The following is a 26,703-nucleotide window of genomic DNA, read 5'->3' as shown; positions in this document are numbered from 1 at the left end:
CTGTTTGCACTTCGGAGAGGGCATAATCTGGTCCACCGTGGACGCCGGAAATTCGTAACTCCACTTTCCTCGACGTTGGTTCCTTCCTGGTAACACTGCCAGTCCACTGAATACACAGCGAACTGATATTTCCGCTCAAACCTAATTCCTCAGCGACTTCCTCTTCCATCAACGTGACATTCGATCCGTCGTCCAAAAATGCAAAGGTAGAGACAGATTTGCCATTGCTGGAAAGAATCACGGGGACTATCTTGAATAGAACGCCGGTTTGGCGAGAACAATGAGCTGATATAATTCCCGATGGACCTGCTTGAACAGTGCTTATGGGCTTGACCGATGTATGAAGCAGTCTATGATGGGGTTCCTTACAACCGTCGAAATCGCAGGACTGTTTCGATCTGCAAGGCCACTTTCCGTGGCTTCCCAGGCAACGTTGACATAGTTTCATTTGATCCACGAGGCGCTGTTTTTGGTCCATACTGAAACCTGCAAATTTATCGCAGCTAAGTAGCTTGTGGTCGCTTCTATTGCACGCTGGGCACGGCTTGACGACGTACGATTCGGATTTAGCTTGATACTCCGTTTTAGGACTCGATGTCTGGACGCTTTTCTTCTCCTCGACGTTGTGTGCATTGATAAAGCCACCCTTCTCTTTCTTGCTTCGTCGATTTTCATCTTGATTGCAATCAGTAGGCAACGAGACTTTGCAAGCGGCAGCTTTAATAGAGGTGACGTAATCGCTAAATGCCTTGAGTGTAACCAGGGGAATTCTTTGCATATGAAGACCCCAATCCAACCGAAGACTTGGGGGTAATTTCCCTACCAGCTCTGTTAACAACATTGGATTCGACAGGTGGTCTTGCAGATTAGCAGCTTCGATGAAGGTCACCAGGTTTCTGACTTCTCTGCCAAAATTTATCAGCGTGTCGAGCTTGTTGACGTTGGGAGGAGGCGCGTGTCGAATTTTCAACAGCAGGCAATGAACTAACTGATCCGGTCGACCACATTCGTCGCGAAGTGTTTCGATTATCTCTGGGATCGCCGCCGGCAAAGTCAATATACTTTGAACTTTCTCCCTGGCAGCACCTACCAAACTCTTTTGCAGCCTAGAGAGATTCTCGTCTGGCTGAATTCCACACATCGTAGTAGTGGACTCGAATGCGTTAATAAACATTGGCCACTCTAGGGGATCACCTGAGAATTTAGGCAGCTCCCGTGATACCACTTGCCGTGCAGCCAATTGCTGTGCACTCAATATTCCTTCACCTGCACGGTAGAAGCTCGAAGCTTGACCTGGTAGTGTATGACCCGTGGAATACCCAGGATCAGGTTGGATATGCGATGTGCTGTTTCTATGTGCACCGGAGCTCGACTGCTGGAATGGCGTAGCTTGCGGCACGTGACCTGTCGACCATTGATCATAGTACGACGGTTGATAAAAACGCATCGGCTGGGAAGTCCTGATCGGTTGCGTGACGGGAATGCGATTAGTAGTAGGAAATTGCTGCTGACTGTCCACGAAGGTCACGTTTGCGTTTCGCGACCACTGTGCGTGGCACGTAGGAACTGGATCTGCCGAAGGGTTTTGGTTCATCGTGGATGTTAAATAGTAGTTAGTTTGGTGACCACACGGCTGGAAATGTTGATAGTTTTGCTGCTCCATCCTAGGTTGCTGTGCATCTATCTCCTCCGCTTGTATATGAACTCCACTATGAACATTGGCAGAAACGTGACTTTCCAATGGATCCGCACCTGGCAACGTGTACTCCTTTGGACCTGACTGTATTGTCGGTGGAAGTTGACGTTTATTTTGACACGATGGATGTTGTTTCTGCTGTTCTTGATGAGGAACGTTACGAAGCTGCATCGAGGAAGATTGCGCAGATGGATGGCTTGTAGTAGCAATTGTTACCGGCATCGGTGGACCGCTGGTGGCTACTGACACGATGGGCGCAACTAATGATGGCAAATTACTTTTTGGTGGCAGCATAGAGGTGGTTTGAACGACGGTGTGGTGCATGAGAGGCGATTGATTGACGACTTCCTGATCGTAAGACGGTGCTGGTAAGATTTTTCGCTTGTCTGGTACCGCTAGAACTACGTTCTCGCTTGAGGCAATGGGAGTCGATGTCTGCACGCTTAATTGCTGATCTACCACTTTCGCTGGAGTATCGGTCGATTGATTGATCCAGGTTCGTACTTCACTTCTGTAGCTGACCCGACTTTTGCCACTGTTTCGGCTTCTAAAGCTCGACGTACTGCCTCTGAGATGCTTTTCAGCTTGGATTTCAGCTTCCAACTGGTGCTTCTCCGCGAGAAAGGCTCGTTCTCGTTCAGCTTGCTGTAGTAGAAGACGATCATCAAGCGCTTTCGATTCTTCTAATTGCCTCAACCGCAAACGGGCACTGGAGCTTCCTGAACTGACCGATATTGCTGAGCTGCTGGTACCATCGCCTCGGCTAGAACAGTAGCCGCATTGCCATGGTCTATTGCAAATAGAGGCTTGCACTCCCGCACAGGTGTAGTGGAACCAAGTTCCACAAGTATCGCATGCAACCATGTCTTCGGCATGGTCCGGCCGATTGCATGCCTTGCAGTGGTTGTGAGTCGGCATTTCTAAACTGCTCATGTCCGACTGGAATCGTATTGGATGCAGTAAATTTCGAGGATGTTAAAAAACGGTTTCGCAGTTGGGGTTTTTTTCCGCTACTCGACTGGAAATAATAACTTTATTGATAAACGAATCCAATATCTCAATATAGGTAGTAGTCACTTACAATTTAGTTTTCTTACAATCCGCGTAGTCCAATTAGTATTCCAGTAACAATTTCTGAGGTTAGGATAGCTAATAATGTAAGATATCAATTAAGTAATGTGCCAACTATTAATCAGGCTGTACTTACTTCTCCGTACTAATTAGTTTATAAGTTTTAGCATAAGAGACTTGTTCCAACGACTAACTCTCGGACTATTCAATGTTTAGGCTGTAATTTTAGGAATAAGTTGTAGATTCGTGTTTGCATGATAAAGGAATAGTTTTAAATTGCATGAATATACTGTACATTCAAACTATGACACTGTACTGACCTATTGACTAGAACAATTTCACGTTATCCAGTTCAATAGCAAGCGGTTATGGCAGTTTTTATAATATAAATTAGCAAGTAGATTTCACAATATAAATTTTCATCAACTAAATGTTCACGTGTTTCGTTTGTGTATTCACTGATGATCTGTCATCGACGAGTCAAAGTTGACGTTCAATGAGCGCGCTGCGTCACCTTAATACGGTGCCGATATAAAGGGCCTATCGCCCGTATTCCGCAACAGTCAAAATACAACGTTATGAAAAATATGTTACTAGAATATACCGTAGATCTGGTAATCTCCCTCCATTCCTCCAGCATGGTGAAATATATGAATTTCCTTTAAAATTAATTGTTGGCCATCAAAATACAGCCCATACAAATAAGCACAATTCTTCTTGACCGAACAATTATGACAGCTGCTCACAGTGCTGCGAAACCAACACAATCAAAGGAACCGTTTTTTATACGCCGAACATCGCGCACACAATGAAGTGCACTCGTTTTAGTAAGTCACGCAGGAGGGTGGGAAGAAATTTGTATTGTAAAGTGGTGTTGCTCAGTCGATCGTCAAGCATTTCGCTCGGATCGTGTTCATCCATGCGATTTCGGTGAAAAAGTGTATAGTGGATAATTGAACTGATGTTATTTATCGAAATACAGTAGATTTATAGTATTTTTGGTGTACAAGCGGACGAACCATAACAAAATTATACATGGAAAATGAAACTATGTTGGAATATCCGTCGTAGTGGAACATTTTAAGTTTGATACGGATAATAGCACTTATGACGAGGTAGGAGGAAACCCTATGAAGTTTTATACTTCGTTTGAGTTTGATTTTTTGCAGCATAATTTGGATTTCACCGATGGTTTCTGGTGCATTTTGCCCCACGTCATTTTGTTTCATGATTTCCAAATAGTTTTTGAATTTTTGATTTATTTTGTTTACAAATAAGAAAATGTTGTTCCGTGAAAGGCGTTAAAATCGACAGAGTATGGAAAGAAATAATTTGACTAAAATACCTTCTATCTTGGAGATATTACCGCATACGTTGGCGCGTTTTATCTCGACGGCGCATTTCACACCTAGTTCCCCTATTCTTGTTTGTCCCACTCGGGGTTTGCCATCGTTTCCCATTTCGCAATCAGTCATCGAAAGTACATTCGATGAGCCATTGGCAAACAGTTATTTGTTCGGTACGGTCGACCAAATCGTGGTTACCGTCGTCGGTTGTGGTGGTCGTCTACCTTCTTGGTTCTTATATTGGTGGGTTTGGGTTGGGGAGGTTACAGTACAAACATAAAGTGCTGGCTAAATAAAAATACGCTATGGATTCGTTACCTTATCACCATGGCTCAGATGGATAAAAGTGCGTTATATTGCTGTTGGCTAGATTTCAATATGAATGACATAAATTTTCAGCTCATAATTAAAAATAATCATAACAATGCTTATTCACAATCTAATTTTCGTCCAACGGGTAACCATACAAATGGAAATACTCAAGAAAATTATTATTCCAAAGTTGTCGCCGGTAATTTCAGCTTCTCCCTTTAAAATTTTCTTCCTACGGGTATCCGTTCGAATATTTTTAAATAAAATGGACACACCATGCGGCATAAAGAACCGCAACAGGTAACTTTTATTCCGTCTCTTCATCAACCGAAAATACCAACAGGAAATCAATAGAAAATGTACCTACTTCTAGTAAAATGCCTCCCTCTGATTTTGATTTTTAACTGAACAATTGAAACGAATAATTGATGCAATGTTTTGAAACCACTTCAATCGCTGAAACATTCCAAGGTGGTGTAAAAATTACTAATAAAATTATTATTGGATTACGTTTCTCTAATGGATCCAAATATTGTTTAATTATTTTGAATTGGAACGCTCGTTCCTAGAATGGTAAAGAGGACGAGCTATTTAATTTTCTAACGGCTAATAACATACATATAGCAGTTATTACTGAAACGTATTTGAAACCTGGACCCAAACTCAAAAGGGATCCAAACTTTTTTGTTTATCGTAATGATCGACTGGATGGATCATGTGGTGGAGTTGCTATCATCATTCATAGACGTATAAAACATCAACTTTTTTTGGTCATTCGAAACCAAAATTTTTGAAAATTAAATTTTTAAAACATCAATAAAACCGAATGCTATACTTAGGTGGCATCGAAATATCCTTTAAATTTGCAGATAAACAATAAGTCTAAGGCAGATGAGCATATTCCTTGAACTGCCCAAACTCCCGAAATTCAGCTCAGATATAAACTCTCTAGCCCATTAGCATCATCATTACTAGCACAAGGTCCTTCGCGCTGGCACGCACCCGAATTCGATTACGACCGTCGACAAATTATGGAAAGTAGTACTATCTTGGAACACGAGCGACCAACGCAGAAGTTGCCCATTCTGTCCAACCTCGTGCCCATTAGCTGGACAAATTTATGTTAAGAAACCACAAGATCTGGCCAAAGCACATCGAACTTCAAAGGACCTCAACGCAAACAGCTTCGATAATGTTGTCCCTTTGTTGGCCTATGTCATGGTTGTCGTCGTCGTCGTTGTCGTCATCGTGTCTGCGGCAAATTACCACTTGTAAATTTGCCCTAATGGAAATTGTATTTGTCCCACTTTCATGGGCGACGGCCAGTCCACGTGCTGCCACTATCTCGACACGGCCATCTTACAAAGCTTAGGCTGGCAAATTAACAAGCATTTAAAGAAGGGTAAATGAGCAATGATACCTGAATGTTTAAAAAGGTCATTTTGAACAGAATGATGGTCCATGTCAACATGTCAACGAAAATTCAATTTTGTCAATGAATAGTTCGGATTCCGACATGGACAATCGACCACATATCAACTTTCATCTGAAGGCTATTCTACTGGTCGTGCTCTTCTAGACATAGAAAAAGCATTCGACAATGTTTGGCATGAAGGCTTGATTGCAAAATTAAATAACTTTAATTTTCCAACATACATTGTTAGAATAATCCAAAGTTATCTGTCAAATCGTACACTTTAGGTTAATTATCAGAACTGCAAGTCTTGAAGACTTCCTGTAAGACCTGGTGTTTCTAAAGGCAGCATTTTGAGATCAATATTATATAACATTTTCACATTTGACTTACCTGAGCTACCTCAGGGATGTCAAAAATTATTGTTTGCGGATGACACAGGACTCTCCGCCAAAGGACGAAGCCTGCGTGTCATCTGTAGTAGATTGCAAAAAAGTTTGAGATATTTTTTTTCATATTTACTTGTTGATTTTGGAAGATTTCTCCTTAAGCTTCCAAAACTCAACTTATAAACTTCTCACATAAACCAAAAGCTCTATTTCTACATGTTTCAAATTATTTTATTGGCTGGTTCCGAATAAACTAGTGACGGCTATCCTTTTCCTAGGGCATGATGATATTTAATCCCGTTTACTTAGTTGGCTTGGATCGTAATCGTAAGTAATGCCTCCATGGTGACAAACTGAATGGAATGGCTAATTAACACACAAAGGTATACACGACGGGCACGATGGTCATCGCAATTATTGACACTTTATTATCGGCGTGGACTTCCTCTGGGGAAATCTCCCAATCGAGCTAATAATGCATTCCGACTTTGTTCGTTTTGGTTGTATTTCCAGGACTGAAATGAAGCAGCTGAAGCAATCTTTGCATGCATGGCTGGTAACAGGTATCTTTTGAGAGAGTGTCACTTTTTTATGCAAGTTTCTATTTCTGATGAATGATCTCTAAAATCTCTTTTCTAATCAATATGGTCTATTTGGTCCCTTTGGTGTATTGTTAAGTTAAACTTTCTTCTAAGTTTATCCAGAAAAAGCTTCAGGAGATCGAGAGATTTTCCAGTGATTTCTTCTGGAATACTTCAAAGGACTTTTTCTTCTTGTTATTCGTCCACCAATTCTGCCAGGAATTCGACCAAAAATTCCTCCAGCGATTTTTCAATTGTTTCATGAACCAAACAAAATTTATTAAAGGAAATCATGAAGAATTTTTTTTTTCCAAAGACCATCCCTAAATTTCCCTTCATCCGCTTTTTCCATTAAATCTTTCAAATGTTCCTACTAGAGTTTTTCCGATCCTCAAAGGTAAATTTTTAGAATTTGGAAGAAAAATGTTAAGGATTTTTTTCAGAAAATTCTACAAGAATTCCTTCAGAAGTTTCCTCGCCGAATTTCCAGTTATTTTCATCACCCCTTTTTTTATATGGATTTCTTCAAAAATCCATCCACAGTTTCTCCTAGGAAAGGTACCTAATTTTTCCCGGGATTATTTTAAGAAATCTAATAAGAAAACTTCCAGGAATTTTTCATTAGATTTAACCAGTGCTTTAAGAAATTTATCTAGGCATTTCTTAAACATTCCATCCAGGTCTTACTTCTGCAGTTCTTTCAAACATATCTTACATAGTCATACGTTAAGTAACATATCGATTGTTTCTTCAAAAGTTTATTCAAGTTTTCCAGCAAATACATATTCCAGTTATACCTTTACCAATTTCTTTAGGAATTCCGTCCTTTGTGTTTCATTTCAATTCCTTCTGAAAACGGCAGGGATTTCGATTCGATTTTTGATTTATTCCAATAATTGATTTGTCTAGGAAATCCTCCAAGACTTCCTCACGAGCCGAGATTTTTTTCAGAGATACTTGTAGAATTTCATCTTGATATTTTGTGGGAATTTATCCGAAAATTTCTGAAAAGTTTCCTTAGATTCAATGCTGGATAAATTCTTTAAAACTTGAAATTTGTCAAATATGTTTTGGACAAACTTCTGAACAAAAATTAAAAGTAGAAATCTTGTTTGGAAATTTAATTTGATCCTGTACGATTATTTCAGGTTTTCGCGAAAAGAGTTTGCTGGAGGCAATTCTGGAAAAAATACTGGTTTAAATCCTGAAGATGTCGTAAATGATTATCTTAAATGGGATCCCATGGAAGTCGATGGAAGAATTACTGCTTGAATTCTTGGAGAACTCATAACTTTCATGAGAAATTTCTGGGATATTCCTAAGAAATTCCTGGAAAACAATTCCTCCCGGTATTGTTAGGTTTTCTTTTGTTTTCCTGGTCCCTTTTTGTTTTTTTTTCTGGTTCCTTTTTGGTCTCTATTGTCAGGCATGAAGTCTCAAAAGATAATATTTTTCATGACATTTAGTCGCTACCAGCCCTGTGACTGTGATGATCTTATTATGAATGAACACAGATGTTGGAACCAGCAGTAGTTGAGACACACAAGTGTGGCTTCCTCTGATTATCATATCAATATGTCTGTAGCAGGGATTTTACAAATTCCCAGACACGTTCCAGTAGGGACTTTCTGACTGAGATCTTGATTGCACAACGCTGGTGCAAATTGAGGAGACCGAGATGGAAAATTTACGGTACAGGCGGAAGCCCCGATGCAGGGTGATAATTGAATGTGTCCAATTCATTTTGCTAGAGTTTGCAAATTAGATGTCCACCCAGGAACGAACATTGTAAATCGGTTGCTCAGAGTGGTTCGGAATAGAGAAATCAGAGTGATTTCTTCCGGATTGCTCAGTGAAACGTATCCCTATTTCGTAAGGAGAGCTTTTCTACCGGTGTTCTTTTCCATGGCCTCACATCCTCTTTGCGATAAACTCTGGTGCTCATCATAGTGTTCTAACAGCAATTTCAAAAATAAACTTCTTCAAGAAATTTGCACACATGCTAAAATGGTCAATCAACAAATAATGTTCTCAGTTAATTCAGAAATATTTCTGAGAGCAGCATTGGTTTCAGTCTAAAATAGGAAAGCCCTGCACAAAAATTATTTTCAGCAAACTTTTTCATCTTGTGTGAATCTACAACTTTGCTGGAAATACCATAAAGTTATTCCTTCAACTTTTTGAGTTACATCAATTATTAAAAATTTGTGAAAAATTCCCTTCAATCTAACCGTTATTGCTTTTGATATCACGAGTTCAAATCACTCAAAAATATATCTTGACATTTAAGTTATTTTTGAAGAACTGTGAAAATTTCATTCAAATCGGTCCAACTTAGATCTAAGCTTCCAAAGTTGACCATTCTGTATGGAAAATCGAAAAAGTTAGTCCAATACTGTACGTCTACGAGCTATTTTAAAAAGATTCTCTTATGATTTCACAAGTCATCAACCTTAGACCACACCAATAATCTTCCAATAACTTTGTAACGAACTTAAGGAGAGATATGCAAAGGATATCTGCAGAATTTCACAAAGACTGACGCCGGAAATTTAAAGATCAAGTTGTCAGTCTTACAGATGTGCTTATAGGCAATTCGTTATAAATCTAGTGAAAAATGTTTAGGGGTTTTGTCAGAACTCCACCGATATCCCACCGGAAATGTCGCTAACTAGTCATCGAACAGGAATCTGTTGAGTATGTCTAGAAATTTTCATAGAGATTGCGAAAAATCCGCTGACGATCTCAAAATAAATTCAACTTTGATCATCCGCTAAGCAATACGATATGAATGGGGCTGGGCCGATTTCGAGAGTTAACGTTCCGTTTAATGGTCATATGGTATAATCTGAATGATATGCCTTCTTTAAAATGCTGCATGTTCTTGTAGGAAACTGCTTTATGCAAAGCATCCTTTATGCCAAACGTCCAGTAGCACACCTTTGCATACATGTATGATCATATTTGGTCAAGCAGCAGACAGAAGTTGCTATAGTTCTATTGTGAATTTGGAAGGCTCTTGCATAATCTGCTAAGCATCTCAAGAAACTCCTATCATGAATCTATGGATCACGGATATTTATGTTGATTCTCGAGAAAGGAGAATTTCGACTGAATTCCGTAGAAAAACAGATATGGAATCCATCTAGGATCTCAGAGAGAATTTGCTAACATTATTCTCATCAGGAATTCTCCAATATCTCAATAGAAATTCGCTTTAGGCCAGGCAAATGTCTTCTTCGAAAAGCTACGAAGAATTATGCAATGAAAACTATCGAGAATCTTGCTAGGAACCTGCTTATGATTTTTTCAAAGATCCAAACAAAAGACAAATAGCCTCATCAAACATTCATCAACAAGTATGTTAAAAATTCTTCTATACATTTCCAGAAGAATCAATGACAAGCTTGACCGAAACATCCAAGATCCTGCCAAGAATGTCGTGTAACGATCAAGCAAACAGCCTGTTTAAAATTCGTTTAGTATTTTGGGAGGATCTCACCAAGGATCCGCTCAGGAATCATGTTGAATTCTTGAAAAGCATTTAGGCAGAAATCACCCAACAATTTTATCAGTGATCTACGGAGGTTCTAATAGGATCCTCTGATGCTCTCTACAGGGTGTCTACTACACAGAAAAAATCCGTTCTCGTATCCGTGAACAGCAGACGTGAACTCGTCAACAAGCAAAAATACACCGTGAACTAGATCATGTTTATGTGAACGCGTTGCCTAGTTCCGCGAACGATGACGGTAGTTCACGGTGTATTTTTGACAGTTCACGTTTTCCAGAACACATTTTTGAGCGTGTACCTAGAAAAACCTGGAATTATCAGGGAATTTTATTAGACCTGGAAAAAACTGGAATTCTCAGCGAATTTCGATACCAATCAGGGAAAATTGTTTGAGGCAGTAATTCGAGGTAGAATATGTTCATGATAATAGATTTTCGCTTCAAAACCTCACAAAAAATTTCGCTATCTAAACGCTCCTTGAGCTGTTCAGTGCGGATCTTTTCGGCTGTGAAATTTTATCAACTTCCCAAGACATGATTGAATATTTGATCTGTAATGGATTCACATATCTTCTAGCACGATTAAAATTATTTGGAACCTGAAAAACTGAAAAACTAAGTTTGGGAATGTTATCAAGAATTCAAACAACTTTCAATTTAAAATGTTGAAATAATCAATTATTCAATATTAGGACGTATTGCCACGTCTCTTTTTAGAAACTTGGTCACAATTTTAATGCAAGTCTCTACTTTTAATGAAAGGTCTCTAAAGTTTTTATTTTTTAACCAAAATGGTCTCTAAACTCTCTTTTTGCCATATGTTGCATGCAGCGATTTCTGGTGCAAAATAATGCAGCATCCAGAGAAACCTTAAGAAACTGTTACGAGACTTTTCCACGTTTTTTTTTTTTTGAAATTTCATCTCAGATTTCTCGAGTTTAGGTCTCTTCAGAAATTTCATATGGAACACTTTCAGGGACCCCAAAAGATCCTTTTTTTTTTTCCTCCAGAAATTCTTCTAGAGATTCCTATACCATTTCTCCCAGCTATTCTTCCAGTGATTTTCAAAGAATATCTTGAAAAATTTCTTCAGAATTCTCGGATTTTGTGAAAATTGCTGCAGTGTTTGGCACCTTAAATAAACTTATGAAGATTTCATGAAATTTTTTTAGGATTGTTTGGAAGAACTGCAGTTTTAATTCTTCGATAAAATTCTGGATAAATTCCTAGAAAAAAAAATCTCATGAAATCTACATAAGTTTATTTAAGGTGCCATACTAACACTGCAGCAATTTTCACAAAATCCTCCTACAAATTTTTGAAGGGTTTCTGTACTACAGATGGGCAAAAAGAACCGGATCCGTTCAAAAGACCCGGATCACTTAAAAGAACGAGTGATCTCTGGCTCTTTTTTGGTGAGAGCCGGTTCATTTGATTAGCACGAATCAGACAAAGAGTGATCAGGAAAAATAACGAACCGAAAGAAAAGAATCGGTTCGTGTTCGTTTTACAGCTTTATTATAACGCTTGACACGTGTCTTCTTTGCGCGCCACGGCACACAAATTAAAAAACAGTTTGCTACAGCTCCGTTTTCTCGACGTACATAGTTAAATAATTATTTGCCCCTCCCACTTGCATACACGCAGATGAAAGATAGAGAGAAAAAGTGCCCTCTTGGCAAAGCACATTTTGATTCGGATCGGCCGAGCTCACGGGGAAGAATGTACGAATAATGAGAGAGCGAAAGATTTGAAAGGTACGAAGCATGTCGTGCAACAGGGAATGCACTGCTCTTTTCCCGTTCGCTTGGTTCAGTTCGCTCTTCCTTTGCGAGCTGCTGAGCCACTGAATGGTTTAAAAGATCCGGTACAATAAAATGAGTGATTCGGATTGGATCCGAATAATCCCGAATTGAGCCGTTTTGCCCACTTCAATTGGGTATTATCCAGGGTTTTGATTGGTTTGTTTGTTTTTAATCATCCCAACAATTTAACTAGAACCTTCTCTGAAATTTCCTCAAGGTTCTATGAGTTCTTCTAGTAACCTTTATTCATCAATGGTGGTTTAAAAATTACACAAGTTTTACTAGAGGTTACTATAAAATAAGCTTTAGAAACGAATTTTTTCACCATTTTCTCAAATTTCTGAAAAATTTCATTCATATTTCCATGAAACTTCCTTGAGAAATCTAGAAAAAAAAAATTGTAGGAATCCCTAAAGAAATCTCTGAGTAATTCTTGGAGATGTCCTTAAATTAATTGCTGGTTAAAATCTTAAGAACAATTTTTAAGAAAGTGTAAGCATGCCTCCAAGGATCTTTAGAGGAACTTCTGGTTGAATTTTTGAAGAAGTTCTTAACGGAAATCAAGTCAAAAATACAAAATTTAAATGTTCTACAGGTCGGACTCGATTATTTATGTGTTCCTGGTTTACCGGGCCACAGTGCGTTTAATGTATGGATTAGCGAGACAAAAATTAAAACTGGAAGATCAAGCCATTTGAGCACCTTGATATGGAAGGAAAAGTTGTTTCTGGTCAAAATAACTACAATTTGCATAAATGACATATAATATACGCGTAATCGCAAAACTGTCTCAAGTGCCAGTTTCATTATTTTCCAAGAAAAACCTTGCAATTTGTACTTTTACTGCTCAAAATGATGAAAGAAGTTATTTGCAAATATGTCCCTTCTTACTCCTAGCCGCAAAAATGACTGATATGCCTTTATGCTGAAATAAATATTTGTTCAGGAAAGTTTTAATAAAATCTTGGAAACTACAATTAAAATATATAATTTAAAGAATAAACTTGTTCTGGTGTTATGTCTGGTTAAGATTTTCGGAATTTTTTTTTATCACAAGACTCATTTTCATACTTGTACTGGTCAAGGAGTATACCAAATAGTCGAAAATCTCGAAGAGTTGCAGGGAGTTGCAGCTGTATCTTTTAGACCTTTCAGAGGACACTCTAAGAAAGACGTCTGTGCGTGATTTAGGGTTTAACTCGGTGGAACTTTTTTTGAATCGTTAATCAAAGTTACATATTAGTATTTCATAAGTTTGATATAATAGCCAATTCAACGTGCCAAATTCTCATATTCAAAGTTAAAATTGGTGTACTTATCCCATAATATATACTTACCTACCTTAAGCCTTGCTCTATTTTAGGTTTTGATTGAATATATTGGTTCCAACACTCTCCGTACTAGTTGAAAGGAAAACATTCGATAAAATTTAGTTTTTCTGCTACTCCGACAACTGTCACTTTCGACGCTTGTTGTAGTAGTTTTAGTGCTTTGTTTAGCTTATGAATACTTGTTTCAATAACGGGTACTATCTATAAACACTTGTGGATGCTTATTATCGCCGGATAAAATAACTTAAAATATGATTTTTGTCTAAGGAGCAATGCACTGTGCGGCCCATGGATAACATCATTCTTCTGTTCAGATCACAATGATGATCATAGCTTTCACAAACGATATAAACATGCTGAAGTCTCCCTATTGAATACAATTCAATTGAATAAAACTTATACTTTGATATTGTTCCACCTTGAAATAGCATCAACAAACATTTGAAAAAATCTGGAAAATTAAAATACTATTGAATCAAAATTAGTTTGTCATATGTTTTACCCATCTGAAATTAGAGTATTTCTTCAACCTGGAGTTATTTTGTAAAACCTGTAAATATTAGAGAATTTAATTTCTTTAAATTCATCATCAAAAATTCTGCAAAAATATATCGCGAAGAAACCCAAGGAATAAATAAAATTAAAAAAAAAAGGCTCCTGGTATTTTCCTTCTCTTCCTGAGTGCTTCAGAGCTGAAGCTACAATGCTCACCACATCCCAATACGACATGTCCAGTATCTTGATAAGTCTCACTGCGAACACAAATATTTTGTTTCGAGACCCAAAACGGATTACATGCGCATTTAAGTGTTAGTGATTGACATTTAGTGTAGACATTTCACGAATGAAAATATCTAACCACTGAAATCATGGGATTCTGATCGCCTCTGGGAAAATAGAATGCAACCCGTGGCCAGCTCCTGGCAGGTCAATGCGAAATAATTATTGAAGGCGGCGGCGCTATTGCCTTTTTAAACGAATAGCTTAGCTAGATAGCCCGTATTCTCAAGGTCCGGAATGAAGTAATGAGAAGGGTACTAAGCCAGGACGATAGTGTATGATCCTCCATAATCATATAGATAAGATCTTATTCTGAGTCACACATTATACACATTTCTTATTATGTTTATTAATGTACAGACATTTCAGAATTCACTCTCATTTGATTTTGGAGCACGATCAAACCAAGCGAATAAAAACATCCCATCTGTATCGATCAATGATCCAGGAATGTTTCGCAAGTTGTAAGAAGTTTGATAAATAGCATCTGCGAAAGAGAGTCCCAAAGAGAGAGCGATGATAAAGCCCGTTTTTTTTTGTTTATTTACAATTGCTTTACTTTACTGACATGATAAACAATTCCCGAACATCCTACAGTAATACTGCTCGCAGATTTGGAACTTGTTTAGATGGATTTCATCAAGTACAGTTCAGAGATCTAATCAGAGCTGTACCAGAAGATCATAAACACACTCTCATGATGTGTTGCGGGCCATGATTGTTACAGAGAGCGATATTCTCATTTGTCTCCAAATTCAATCCCTGCAAGTTATTAAACATAGGGCTCTGAAATTGTCTAACCGAAAATACCTCTTGAGCAAAAATACGAAATACACTTTTATATTATAGATGAGCAAGCTTGATGTCAGATTTTATACCGGAGGTTGTTCATCCATTTCACTCACTGAATTCCACCACTCCCAAGTTCAAAACCACTGTGCCTGGCACCAAGTGGTAATTTGTTGTAACCGCTGTACTGTGGCCCTGCAAACTTTGTCTTTAGAATCATATTTCCAGCGCGTTGTTTTGCACGGACCAATGGTGGGCTGATTTCCGAACGTCAAAGTTCAAGTGCAGGCTGAATTCAATTAAATAGCTCGCCAAATAGTGGAGCACAATTTCGTGCTCAACATTTTGCCGGTTGTGAGCATTCCCATATGTTGGTGAATTCACGTTTCGAAGCAATTTTAAGGGCCTCAATAGGCAACGCCAGGGTGTTCGCCAGCCGCAGATCTGATTCGAGATAACGTCAGCAGAAACTACGATGCGATAATCAATTAGTATTCCAAAGGCGCACTAGAGGAGCCAAATGTGGCTGGACATTAAATAAAGTTATGAATGGGGCGAATCTAAAAGGTGGTTTTGCATACGACGATGAAAGCCAACTCCGATATATATTGTGTGTGGCGAGACGTGCCGGAAATGACGGTAGACTTTTGCAAAGTTTAATGCATCTGACGTTGGGACCAGTGTTGTGACTTGACTGCCAAATACGATGATAATATCCATTTTGTTGAACTAGGTTCCGCATTTTTGCTATCTTGCGACAATCGTAACAACCATTCATAAAGTTTCTTCGTTCAAAGAATTCATTCGTCATGACATCGAACGTTCGAACCCCCTCCCCACCATGCCAAAAACGGTTACCAAAGTCACAAGAAGTAGTTTTCGACAAGAACCGTTCCACTCGTAATCCTTTCAATCGCTCCATTCCGAACCCCAAAAGCAATTTCCAATCGAGCTTGCACACACATTTAGCTGAACCATCAAATGTGTGGCGGCGGGGAAAAAAGAGCACACCGTCGATGAACTCCATTTCGATCATCATCTTCCGCTTTGAACATTGCTTGGCGACGCAGTGACGAGGACACGGATAAAGGAGACGGTTCGGCTACTTTTCCACGAATGGTGTTTCACCGAATACTATGTTTTCTCGAATAGCCTATTAACCCGAAAAGTTATTGTCACTCCTAATCGTCATAACTTTATACAGTCAAGGTGACGAATGAATCGGTCATCTAATATGCACCCTGCTTTATTTGATTTGCTGTTCTTTCGAGTCTTCGGAATTTTTTGGCATTATCTATTTAGTTGAGAAGGATCATACATTTCCTTATTTTGATTTCTTATCATTCCTTCTTGTTCACAACAATTTCACTAAAGACTAATCCTGCAAGTTTTTGATCTGCATAATTTTTTGAGGAAACGGGTCATTCTTGGAAATGGCAGTCAGGGAAAAGTGTGATTCAAGAAACTTTCGTTCGGGGAAATGACATTCGGGAAAACGTAGCACAATCAAAGGCGACACTTTAGTGACACACGAAGAAAATGGTTATTCCTCTGTGCAACTAAAAGTTGGATACGGATGGGTTCCCGAGGATTGGGAACGGCGTCAATGAAGATGATGATGACTATGACGAAGACGATGACGACTAGACGTCGATGGGAAACACGTGACAAAAATTCAATTCCGAATGTAATCAATTGGTATCGATGCGATGGCACTAACGCATGGCGTCTGCAAAGTGGTCGTTAATAAAAAAAGTGCAAAAGTGTGGTTCATGACGTGGACCTTATCATATTTTTTTTCATCTGAAGGTCGTTAGGATGGAAAAAAAGTCCATAACAGTTTGGAAAGTGACTTACGAGAGTTCCGAACTAATGTATTCTAGTACCTTTATATGGTCATCCGTAGCTCAATTGGTAACAGGGAGAAATCTTATTTTCTATAAAAAAATGACTCTGCCAAAGATCTTACCAGCAATTAATCAAAGAATTTGAAAGTTATTCAAAAATGATAATCAAAATGTTTCCTGCATCTTGCAAGCAGTGAAAATCAGTAAAAATCTTACCAAAAATTATTTCAAGGATTCGTCGAGGAATCAATCCGGGGTAATCCACACAATTTGCAACAGCAGTTTTTGTTAGGATTCCTATGGATTTATCCAGATATTTTTTATGAATTTATTCCTTCCAGATATTTCTTCTGAACTCCTCTCCGGCTTGCCATCAACATTCCAACATCCCAACCTCCAATAATTTCCACTCCAAATGTTCTCACAAGGATCCTCTTAGAATTTGCTTCCAGTAATTCTTATTATAATGAATAGATGTTATTCTAGGATATCTTTTAAATATTCCTACGAGAATGCTTCCTGAAAATACACAAACACTTGTTCTTGGGTTCCTCTGAGGGTTATATCAGGAAATCTATTAGGATTTTTTCCATGATTTCCTCAACGATATTAACCAGCGGTTTTGCATGAAGTTTCTCTAGAAATTTCCACCAGAGATTTCTCTCTTACAGTCTCTCTAGTAAATTGTGCATGGATTGTTCAACATTTAGAATTTCCTGTAAATCTAACGATTTTTTTTTCTACATGAATTTTCTCAAAGATTCCGCTCGTGATTTCAGAGAATCCGGCAAGGTATAGCCCCGTATTTTATTTTTAATAATTCTGACGATTTCCTGGAGAATTACCTACCTCCTTGCAGGTTTTGAAGCCTTTCCAAAGGCTCTTGCAGGAGTTTTTTTCTGCAAGAGTTTGTCGTTTTTTTTTAGAACTCTTTTACGTACATTGCCTCGAGATAGCCTGGGCATTCAAGTCGGTTTTCGCACTTCGGTGGTGTTTTTTCTGTTTATTTAGCTTGTGTGCGTTAGGCGTGTTGGTGACGAAATTGAAAGTTGGTGTCCTGTCGACAATGGATCATTAATTGGTGAGCTCGTTTCATGCTTCTATATCAAATAATTGAATTTGGATATTCGCGTCTTTATCGAGACGGGTTGATACGGAGGTCAATTGAAGTGAAAATATCAACGAAAACTGATGTTTTAGAAAATCACTTTTGAAAATTAGAACTTGAGTATTTTTTAGCTTGGAGGTCTCGAGGTTTTTCAGTGAGGTAAATATCGTTATGATATGAAGTCGAATCTAATAATTTTAGATTTCTTTTTGAATGGGTTACAATTATTTATGGATATATTTTTAGAAACGCAATGAAAAATTCCAAAAATATTTTAATGGAATTTGTTCTAAGTGCTGTTACGTATGTTTGTCAGCGGTAGCCTCGAAATTCAACAACAACAACTTTAAAACCAATATGACATCAAAATCCAAGATGATCGCCAGATTTTTTACTAAAAATAAAAATAAAAATTCTATTCTTATTTTTCTGACATGAAGTGTCATATTAATACTTTTAACTTTTGTACCGAATATGAGTCAATATTCCGAACACTTAAGGCCAGCAGTGACTTCAAATGCATCTGATTGGCATAAATTAGTTGATATTTGTGTAAATTTTAATTTGTTCACAAAGCCTAACTGTTAGCTGGTGGGTGTACTGATAATAATGTTGATTTAATTAGTTTTAGTATTGTTTTTACGTGAAAGTATGGAACAACATTTTGATTCAAATGCCGAACACTGTGTTGATTCTGTCTCATATTCCGAACACCTTGATTCAAATTCCGAACAGCACGAATAAATCGTATTCAAATGAATAATTTCGCAAATAAATTTATCTGAGCAGATTCTACTGGTCTCAAACTAGAGAACCATCACTACTCCCGCGATATAAATTATATTGGAGACGATAAAATTGAATTGCAATTGACTGCCATTTCCTTGTTATTTGGTGACATATTTCAGCGAAACATTTCAATCAAATCTCCATACAAAAAGCGAGTGTTCGGAATATGAGTCTGTTCGGAATTTGAGACAAAACGGTATGCGTTTTGCTTAACTGATTATTTATGGTTCATTCGCCTTCTCCACGTTCCGTCTTCCATCTGCACTTCACCGTAGATGGTCCGCAACACCTTCCGTTCGAAAACACCAAGGGCGCGTTGATCCTCTGGACGTAGGGTCCATGTTTCGTGCCCGTAGAGGAGTACCGGTCTAATCAGCGTCTTGTAGATGGTTAACTTCGTGCGACGGCGAACTTTGCTCGATCGTAGCGTTCTGCGGAGTCCAAAGTAGGCACGATTTCCAGCAACGATGCGTCTCTGGATTTCTCTGCTGGTGTCGTTGTCGGCGGTCACCAGCGAGCCTAAGTACACGAACCCTTCGACAACCTCGATTAGGTGCAGGAGTCTCATGGCTTGCAAGCGCACGGGCGCGCTGTACATTGTGAGACCTTTTTTGGTGCGCCTCATTTTTCTTGAGATGCGTCTCAATGCGGTCTCATGCGCTCCGTCACATGTGCTGTTTAAAATTCAGCGCAATAATTGAAGTGATTACAAAAGTTTTCAACGAGTATCGAAACTGTAACTCTCGGATCGCGAGTCTTCGACCATATCATGTAAGCCATCTAGGCACCTGAATTATGAGGCGAAAATAGTTTTAGAGGCTCTTTGTTACTAAGCAGTTGTTTCACAACTTGGATACCGATGGCGAACCGTAGCGCCGAGCAGCGCATGAGACGAATCTCCCCGAGCGCGCGCTTTGAGAATTTTCGTGAGCCACCGTCTAGCGCAGCACACTAGGATTCCGATGAGCTGAGAGACGGTTTGGTTGGAGGCTCGTCAGTACATTTGTGTGCTCCTGAGAAATATGAAACTCTACCCTGGATACATTCTTCGAGTAATCGTTATCAGTTTGTCGGGGAAACCGTATTCGTGCATAATCTGCCATAGCTGTTTCGCACTATCAAAGTTGCCCGCATTATCAAAGGTATCCCGTTTTACGGTACATTAAAATCGTAGAACATGATTAGAAAATCGTTCATTTCATAGGATAAATAGCATTGCTCACCTAGTTTTTGTAGCCTATCTGACTCAGTTTTTTTTTCAGCTTAGCGAGCTAATGGTAAAAAAACGGTTTTTCTGATGAAATTCAAGATGGCGGCTATATTCAAAATGGCCGCTAAAACTTTTCAAAGATCTTTTGAAAGGAACACCCCTTCTCTATATTATGCCATTAAGTATGCCATGTGATCCAAAGGAAGGCACATATCGCGTAATGAAATACCCATGAAATGGAAATGGATGAAAAATGGTCTTTTTCGCAAACTGTTTAACTAGCTGGCGTACGAGGGGTCCACCAATTTGAGAAAACCGAAACTACCACCCTTTAGTACTAGCGATCAGTAATATAAAATTGTATTTTTAACGATGTGTGCCGATGGCGGCCTGGTTTCAGCGAGAATTGCTCAATTGAGTTTTTAGCTCTTCCGTATTCAAATAGATGAAGAATAATGACATTTGTTAATTTTATTTGTTTTGAAAATTCTCAAATATATCTGAGCAATCAGTAAACTTGTTATGATAACATAATCTGACATTCTGTAATTCAAGACGGTGTCCAAGAAGGATTACTAGCGCTACCAAAATTTTGCTTCCGTCAACGGGTCCGATTTTGTCTCACAGTCGCTTATGTGCCAAGGAATTCTTTGAGTATTTTTCTCCTATCGGATCCATTGTCATTCCTGTATTTTCTTATTATTCTACATTTCCGTTACTAAAGACATCTGAAACACAACAGTTGCTTTAAAAGAATCCATTTTTAAACACTTGAAACTTTTCCCGAAATCGAATAAAATTTATCAAGTTATTACGACAATGGTGATTTCCCTAATGGGAAGAAAGCAATCGCAATAATATCGCAACCAAGCAATAATCCCCCGACCTCATTTGCATAAAAATAGGCCATCTTTATGGTGAGCCATGTTCAAGCTACAATGCCCTGGAGCTGGAAGAAACTTTCCACTGTGCCTCCACAAATGAGCGAACAACTCAGTCGACAAAGCCACCATTCGTTTCATCTTGCCTTTCCTTGGATCAATATTTGATCCCAGTCCATGGCCAAACCAATCGGAAATGGGAAATGGCATCAACAGGGCGGCGCTGGCCGGAAAACAATATCAATAAAGATGGACAAACATTTCGCCAAAAAAGGACGGAAAACTTCTGGCTCGTGATTTTTCCAATCGTGTGGTGTGAGGTTCGTCCTGTTGAGGAATTCCCGGAAGCTCAACAAGTTTCGACTCGAAGCGAGAGGAAGCAATCGGGGGACCAACCGAAATCTACTTTCTATGATTCCAATCGGTTATTTTTGACGACTGTTTCTCTCTGGGGAGAAGGGGAGAATTTTACGCGACCCTCTAAGCGGTAAAGCACGATGGCTTATTTCCTTATTCAATGAGGCATGACGACGCGGCCATTCAACCTTCTTCATCCTTAGCCAGGTCCTACGTAACCACGCCGAAGCGCTTTTTGCCGTTACACCTGTAAACCCTCGCTGAAAACATCCATCGGAAATCTTGTTATTTGTTATGATAACAGGCAACCTCTTTATGAAGAAAAGGGTCTGCTATAAACTCCGCAGAGAATTTGCTACCACTCAGTGCCAAGACGAGGAAAATTTAAAGGATGGAAAACATGCGTCAGCGAGAACCTTCTTCCGATCTAAAATTGGCTGGAGTCAGGGCTGGCCAGAGACTTCATTTATCAAGTTGCTATATTAAGTGGAAGTGGTCTCTATAGTCACTTTTCTTCATTCTGCTTGCAGTGAATCCTGGTGCAAAGTTTTAAATGCTACGTGACTATTCCACAGGTTTTTCAAGAATTTCTTCTCAGATTTCTCGAGGAAAAGCTTCAGGAATGCTCATAGTGATTTATCCAGATATTTCTTCTGGAATGCTTAAGCATTCATCATCTCTGTGACTAGTAATTCCCAAATAAATCATAAAAGTTAAGTTTATTTTTGTTCTTTTGATTCCTCTTTTTCCGGGTTTATGGTCTTAAGTTTCTATTTTCTAGACAGTCAGTTGCTACCACCCCTGCTGAAGTAGCAAACTAACTATGAAGAATGCAAGGGGACACCATATCGGAACCAGAGAAACATAATGCATAATTTATGAGCAAAAAGCTTTTCCCAACACGAGAAAAATCAGACCGCCATCATCATCGTCGTCGCACTCGAGTCCCTGCCTTGGAAGTGTTCATACAACAGGCCAGCAAGTGACGATGGGTGGTGGCGATCTGTCGATTTTGTTTGCCAAAGCTCGTTCACTGTCTGTGTTTGGATCAACTTTTTGAACGGAAACGTTCAAAAGGTTGACGACGTCTTTGCGGTCTTGTCGTCGACGTTGAAGTTTCCATGTCACCGCGTGTAACCAACAACCGTGCATGGGGATTACAAGTAGGATGATGTTACTCTGTCAAGGGAAAGTTTGGAAGTGATAAAATGATTCTTCTTTGTGTGTTTGCAATCGATTACCTCAAAGCGTACTTTGAAAAAGTTGAAAAAAAGTTACTTGTTTCCGCCCGGGATCGAACCGGGGGCCTTCCGCGTGTTAGGCGGATGTGATAACCACTACACCACGGAAACTTGTTGTTTATTTGAGTTTCAATTTGGTATCGAAAAGATTGCTTCAACTGCACCAAAATCGTTCCTTTCACAGACCAGCCCAAACCAGCCCCGGATTATGCAACTGAAGCAATTCGACTCTTTTTTCGTTCGCTCTGCGGCTTTGCTGGCAGTTTCTACCGCAAGCGTCGACTCAGTTCAGTTATAGAGATATTACACCATGCGATGAAAGGCGCAATTTTCTGTTTTTATTATAGCTCCACTTGAGCGACACGCAAAAGGGGGCCAATCGTTGTTATTGCATTGATTTATTTTCTGTATGGTTTTCAACTCTTCCATCAGCCGTGATCGTCTAGTGGTTAGGACCCTACGTTGTGGCCGTAGTAACCCAGGTTCGAATCCTGGTCACGGCAGTGATCTGCGGGATCACTGTCACGGAGGGAGATTTTTTTTATGCAATACTGATAATCGTATTGTCCTTGTTTTTTAAGTCATCATTTCATAGTGAACTGATTTTAAGTTGTGTAAATTGTACTGAGCGGTTCCACAGAAAATGACGACTTTTTTCCCAAATTTAATTTTTATATTTTGATTTGCATGAAATTTTGCACATGCTTTCTTTATGCCAAAAAAAGCCTTTTTGCATCATCGGTTCGCCATTTTGACTCCAGCCTTACTTTTGAGAAGGGCCTAAGAAAAAATTCCTTAATAATTTTCAAAAAATTATAACTTAGAAACGGTTTGTCCGATCAGTTTGGTGTCTTCCGCAAAGTTTTAGGTTATTGTTGGGACTATCTGGAAAAAATATACACTGTAAAAAAAAATGTTGTTTTTTATATTTCGAAAATAAAGCTTAAAAATCAATTTTCTCAAAAAGCGTATTTTTGATTTTTTTATTTTTTTTATATGTTAAAGTACACAAAAAATGAAGTATTTTGCACAGTGGGTCAGATGAGAAATCATGGACAAAAATGTTATGATTTTTTTTTTAAAAAGGTGAATTTTTGAAAATGGTCATAATGAACTTTTTAAATGTTTTTCAACTCGATTTTATGAGAGCACGCAAATTTACAACAAAAAAGGTACACGGGAAAATCAGGCTAACTTTTACCGTTTTAAAAATACAGCGATTTTAATGTGGCGTCTTGTCCCACAGTGCCAGCCATTGCAGAAACAACTACACGCCAGAACTACCGGCAACAGCCGGCACTGGGGAAAGACTTTGTGTAGTTTCTATAGTGCGGTTAACTTGAGTTCAGAACTTGAGTTTAATTTACCTGCAGTGTACAATTTAACAGATCTTTGAAATATTCTAACAATATATGTCGGAAAATTGAAGTTCTTTTATTTTTGCAATCAAGCCTTCAGCCAAACACTACAAACATTGAATAATTCGTGTCGACATGCTTTACATAACAAATTCAAATAAACATACCTATGTAATTATAAAAAAAAACTTTGAAAGGTTCGTTACTAAGAGTTTATAGGTTTTTTAGATACTGATAAAGGGCTATGTGATAAGGGCTCATTCATTTATTTCATAACGCTAAAATTGACCATTTTGGACACCCACCCACCCCCTTGTAACGCTTTTTGTATGAACATTAATGAATTTTTGTATGGGCCGTAATATCCTTTGGACACCCACCCACCGACCCCCTCTAGCGTTATGAAATTTGTGAATGGGCCCTAATGTGATGTGGAATAGAAATTGCAGTAGGCTTGAATTAAGTAGGCGATACTCACGTGACATCATAATAGGCCTCTGCATTGTTTTGATTTTGTATGGGATTTTGACGTTTACTGGCCTTGTTGTTTATTTTTGTGCAGAGCCCCATTACAGTAGTTTGAATTCGCGAACCTCATCAAGTAAAGTGCATCAATTTTCTAAATCAGTGGTAAAAAAATAAGCTGTAAATGTGGGAAATACAACATTCTTCTACACCCAGGTAACCAATGAGCATTTAAATAAGCCTCGTAGCAGACAGTTTTTAGCATTTAAACTGCTTGATGTTCTATCAAAGCAGTTCGATTGCTTAGCTGTCCTTATTCAGCAGAAGTACTGCTTTTCAAAATCACTCGGTTGTTATGAAGCATTTCCATTGCACGGGCTGATTCAGTTGGAAGCAATCGAAATGCTTTTTAGTTGCTGTTCGAATGCCACGAAAGAGGAGGACAAGAAATGGGTTACTAATTTGATAGATCATTTCGTCTCTCTCATACTGTACGATAGACTTGACAGCCTTGAAATGTTGATATCGAGAAGGGGATTTTCAAAGCAAACATGATGGACTCGGCAAAACGCCAGCCCAAACATACAATTATTTGGATTTATTAGCTTCGTAACCTTGAAGAAATATATGCCACCATATGATCAGCTGCAGAGAGCCAAAATGATCCTAATCCGTTGATCACTTTTTTTTTGAATCAGTGCTCACCAACATTATCATTGATAGAAAACATCTTAATCATAAATTACGATGCAATGTATCGAAGCCACCATACACGAGAAGTATACGTTCTTTAAGTAGGGCTTTAATTCATCGCTCGGCACCTGACCATCTGCATACTATCCTGTAGCGGCGCAGAGCACCATAGTCAACTTTCTCAATCATGAGATTGTAGTTTCAAATCGCACTAATGAAATAAGATAAAAATACAACACAATAAGAAAAAAGTTCGCAAGGCAGCCGAGACGACAAAAAGAGAGAAGGAGGGGAATGTATTTTTGTTTTGGTCCGCTCTTCACGGAGGCGTTACATGTTTTGATGGTCAAATGCAACGTTCCTGAAGGTGCAGCACTGGAACAGCCCGTTATTTCGCCAAAACCTGCACTGGGGAAGCACTACTGGCGCATATACGTTTGAATGGCATTTAATGCCCTGTCGTGTAGACGCATATAATGCTGAGTAAATGCTTATTGGTTACTTGGGCAGTGATTTTGGGTTGATCCAACAGCAGCGGTAGACGTGGAAGTCACCTCCTTCGCTGACTGTGATTTGCTTTGCTTGGCAACTGTAGCGTGAATCTCATGACTTTTCTCAACTCCCAACTGGTGATAAAAATGGAGGTATACTCGCATAAAGATATACTCGGTCTCTAATAATAGTAAATATCACAAACACTTCTTTTTTCACTTAACGACCGTTACAGGAAAACACAACAAATATGTCGGTTTTTGTTTCTTTTTTAAATGTTTGAACCATAGGTGTCGGATATTTTGTATTTAGTCTTCATCTACGTCAATTTGTCAAGATGTTTCGATATGTACCTAAAACAAATTATTCAGCATATTTAATTTATAAATAATAGATTTTATAAAAATAAGGTTCAATTAAGGCCCAAGTAAAAATGGTAAAAAAGTCAAAATTGAAAAAGCAGTTTTCTCTTTTTAAATAGACAAATCAAAGAAAATAAAAACACACAGCTCTTTTTTTTGCGAAATAAAAAGGCTGTGTGTTTTTAGTTTCACGAATTTGTTGTTTTAAAAGGAGAAAACTGCTTTTTCAGTTCTGACTTTTGTGCCATTTTCTCTTGCGCCTTAAGTTCTCACCTTGTTCTATACATCTGCGGGAATAAAAACTTTAAGTACATGTCATCCGTCGTTCAACCAAGGTCAGAACTCTAGTAATGCATGCGTCAACTTTGATATCATAAGCAACGCGTTGTTATATAAAATTTTTACAAAGAAATATAAATAAAATTCTCATAACATCGACCTAATTTCTCAATCTGTAACTGTTATTTCATATGCTTTTTTTTCTTTTTTCTCTTCTAGGTAAGTACGATGTTCTTGTGCTTTGAAATAATGGGCGTATCTAAGATAGCTGTTCTTTGGTAAGACAAGAATCATAATAAAGAGTCAGCATATAAAAGTTACATATGTAATCGTAAATGATTTTGGGAATCAAGGTCAAAAGACAAAACACTGGCAATTCCACACTTTTTAAATAGAAACGAGTTCTGACCGTCTGTACTTTCTTCGACCAATTGATTTTATGTCTGTCGACGTTTTGTCCTGTATACGCTTTGTTTATCGATCTTTTGTTAGAGATTGATTGTGGATATAGCAACGGGGATTCTACTGGCATTAATGGTGGAAAGTGTAAAAGTTTGATTAGTTTTTTGTAGTCTCATGTGAAGTCTATGGAAT

The 26,703-nt window shown here is 38.5% G+C and overlaps 1 protein-coding gene and 2 non-coding genes across 6 annotated transcripts in view; 2 read left to right on the top strand and 1 right to left on the bottom strand.

Annotated features, from left to right (window-relative positions):
• Positions 1-26,703, top strand: part of LOC5578960 (mitogen-activated protein kinase ERK-A) — a 364,872-nt gene that overhangs the window by 110,598 nt on the left and 227,571 nt on the right. The gene's annotated exons all lie outside the window — the stretch shown is intronic.
• Positions 22,499-22,571, bottom strand: Trnav-aac. Its single transcript has one exon. It is a non-coding gene; the product is annotated as a tRNA-Val (tRNA).
• Positions 22,892-22,963, top strand: Trnah-gug. Its single transcript has one exon. It is a non-coding gene; the product is annotated as a tRNA-His (tRNA).

This window comes from Aedes aegypti, chromosome 2 (genome assembly GCF_002204515.2).
Source record: "Aedes aegypti strain LVP_AGWG chromosome 2, AaegL5.0 Primary Assembly, whole genome shotgun sequence".
Classification (NCBI taxonomy): domain Eukaryota; kingdom Metazoa; phylum Arthropoda; class Insecta; order Diptera; family Culicidae; genus Aedes; species Aedes aegypti.
This window is presented reverse-complemented; position numbering and strand designations above follow the sequence as displayed.